Genomic DNA, 2999 nt, shown 5'->3' on the forward strand with positions numbered 1-2999 from the left:
TATGCAATAAACATCCATTAAATGCAAAACATAAAAATATTACGACAAAAATAATCTGTTTTATTCCTTAAAAAATAAAATAAGAGTTTTTACAATATTTAATCACTCGAAAGGTAATTTATAGTATACAAACTCTAACAGGTTTGACATCTTAACCATTAAAAATATTATAAATCAAAATGGAACTCAATTACTTGTGATCTTTAGGAATGGACGAGATGTCAATATCATTTTCTATATTGATCTAAAGTAATATTCTATTTTGATGCATATTAAATTATCGGTTAATTAATTTAATTAGCACATGTCTAGTGGGTTAGTCCAAGTCAATTTTTTCATGGATTCCTAACCTAGCCCATTAATTTAACTCTATAAATAGGGATGGATATAAGAGAAAGACACACACCAATATTCACACATGAAACCCTAGCCTCCATCATAAGGAAGAAACACACTACAGTGGGGAAGAGAGGAGGCGGCCCCACTTTTGTGGGAGAGGTGAATTTTGATTTATCTCAATTCATTAGAGAGATAAAACTGTTTTTTCATTCTTATTTACTAGATCTAGGTTCATGTCTTCTATATCCATCTAGATCTATGCAATTATCTAAAAAATTTCACGCAAATGGGTAATTCCGAGTTTGGTATATAGGTTAGATTTGTGGTAGAGTACCGACACGACACGTGATGACGTTAATCCTTTGGGAGATTTTGAGGTATTCTTCATATCACATTTAATTTACGTATTCTATGTAAATTTATGTGATACTATTAATTTACATAAAAACGGAATTAATCTCATAATCACCTAAATAGATCTATAAGGATCTGTTTGCTTTTGCGCTCTTCCACTACCCTAACCCCAACAATAGCATCCCTCAATTAATTATAGGACTTGGGTAATGCATTTATCAAAAGAATCGTCTTATCTTCATCACCAATAAATACATATATGTTCTCCAAATCATCAACAGTCTTGTTGAAATCTTCAAGTTGCATGATCACATCCTTATCCTCCCAGAATCTGTATGAATAAAGTCTTTGGTTTATATATATGCCTATTTGCCAATGATTTCGTCATATATAGGATCTCAAGCTTCTCAAGAATCCCTGCTGCAATCGTCTCCTTTGCCACTTTCTTCAAGACCTTGTCTCCGAGCACAATATAATAGCACAATGTGCCTTTGTGAGCATTTCCTCCTTCTTGAGTTGCTCTTTTTCACCGAGGATCCCCTTTTCCTTCACCTCATTCTTTTTAGCCGGCAAACCTGCGGCCAAACCTTGTTGTATCAACATAGCACGTATCTTCATCCACCAAAGACCAAATTAATTTTTCTGGTGAATCACTCTGTCTCAAACCTAGAATCCATTGTCGCTTGTGGATTCAATTCCCCCTATAGAAGACTGTAAAATCACTTCCCACAGACAACACTAGTTATTAACTATTGCAATCGAAGATTGAGTCGAAGAACAACAAAGTGGAAACATAAAATCGTCATTGAACCACCACCACAACCGCCTCTAACGACTCCACTTCCACTACCAGCGCGGCCTCACCTCCTCCTCTAGACAATCGCCACCTCAAACAACTCCACTTCACTACGAGAGCCGCCTTCCTCCCCCTCCTCTAGACAATCGCCACTTCCGCCTCTCCGTCTCTCCAATACATTCATTGTGCGCACACGTGCGATACCACCTCTTCAAATACTCCCTCCGTCCTACAAACTGTTTCATTTGTCCCACTCTAAGTGACACATTTTCCATTTTGGGATATCCCACTTTACATAACACATTTCTAAAAAAAGGAAACATCGTTATCTCTACTTCTGCATTCTCTCTTACTTATTCTCTTCACTTAACTCACAAAATAAAACTATATAAAATCTGGTGTCGAAATAGAAATGTTCCACTTAGAGTGGCACGTAGGGAGTATGAGCATATGATATGAGGCAAGAATTAAGACAAAATTGGTAAAGTAAAAGATAGGAGGAAAAGTGTAGTTAAAGTAGTGTTGGGGAATGGTAGGACCCCAATTATTATTAGTGTTTTAATGGTGGTATAAGTTGTAAATAATTTGATGTATGGAGGTAATAAATTAGGAAAACTTTCTGATAAGTTGAGTTTTATGCATGGGTTACTGGTCAGTTTTCCATGCTTTAACAGATAATATGAGCAAAATAGTTGTTAAGTGTGCAGGAAAAAGGGTCTAAACTCATGCAAGGGATACCGAAGGCAAATCAACTGTAAAAGAATGCAAAAAAGGTACAAATTGTTCAGTAGACCGCACCGTGGAGTTAGAGTACAGGAGGAGGTTGGCTTAGAAGATTCAGAAGGGCAGAAATGTCAAACCAATATAGGAGTATCCATAGGGATTGAGGTCACATCATCCTAAGGGCTGAACATGAAGATAATTATCACTCACCACGCCTGATCATCATTCACCACTCAACATCTTTCACTCCAGCTCACACTTGAAGCCTTCGGCTACCAACTGAAGGGGGAGGTTCATCATGCCAGTGGCGTTCCAGCCGTCGTAGTTAGCCAAGCAGTTTCATTGCTCTTAGGAGTAAAAACAATCTACTTTATGGTTTACATTTTTATTTCGGTTTAGATCTTGCTACTGTTTCGTTTTTCGGATCTCCATAGTCAAACTCTAGGTTGATTTCATTTTGTTGTTGGATCCTTTGGATCTTGATTTCATTTTATGGTATGAAGTTTTTATTTGGTTCATCTTGTGTTATTTTTAGCTTGAGTTTTGATGCTTGCTTTGTTATATCTAGCTCGGGTAGATCTTTCAGTTCTTGAGTATTTAAATGTTTAAATCGGTCGAAGTAATAGAAATGTTGTTAGAGTTTGTATACTAGAAATCACGTTTCGAGTGATTGAATAATGTAAAACTCTTATTTTATTTTTCAAGGAATAAAATAGATTATTTTTGTCATAATGTTGTTATGTTTTACATTTAATGGATGTTAATTGCATGTTTAAATGTACAAGAA

The 2999-nt window shown here is 36.0% G+C and overlaps 1 long non-coding RNA gene across 3 annotated transcripts; it reads left to right on the forward strand.

The window, feature by feature from the left end:
• The first annotated feature begins 409 nt into the window (after nucleotides 1-409).
• Nucleotides 410-2730, forward strand: LOC125197290. 3 transcript variants are annotated; one of them, XR_007172037.1, is made up of 3 exons: nucleotides 410-498; nucleotides 653-716; nucleotides 2182-2730. It is a non-coding gene; the product is annotated as an uncharacterized LOC125197290 (long non-coding RNA). The 3 variants fall into 3 exon arrangements; XR_007172036.1 differs by having other exon boundaries at nucleotides 2190-2730; XR_007172038.1 differs by having other exon boundaries at nucleotides 2197-2730.
• The last annotated feature ends 269 nt before the right edge of the window (nucleotides 2731-2999 follow it).

Source organism: Salvia hispanica, chromosome 6 (assembly GCF_023119035.1).
Source record: "Salvia hispanica cultivar TCC Black 2014 chromosome 6, UniMelb_Shisp_WGS_1.0, whole genome shotgun sequence".
Classification (NCBI taxonomy): Eukaryota; Viridiplantae; Streptophyta; class Magnoliopsida; order Lamiales; family Lamiaceae; genus Salvia; species Salvia hispanica.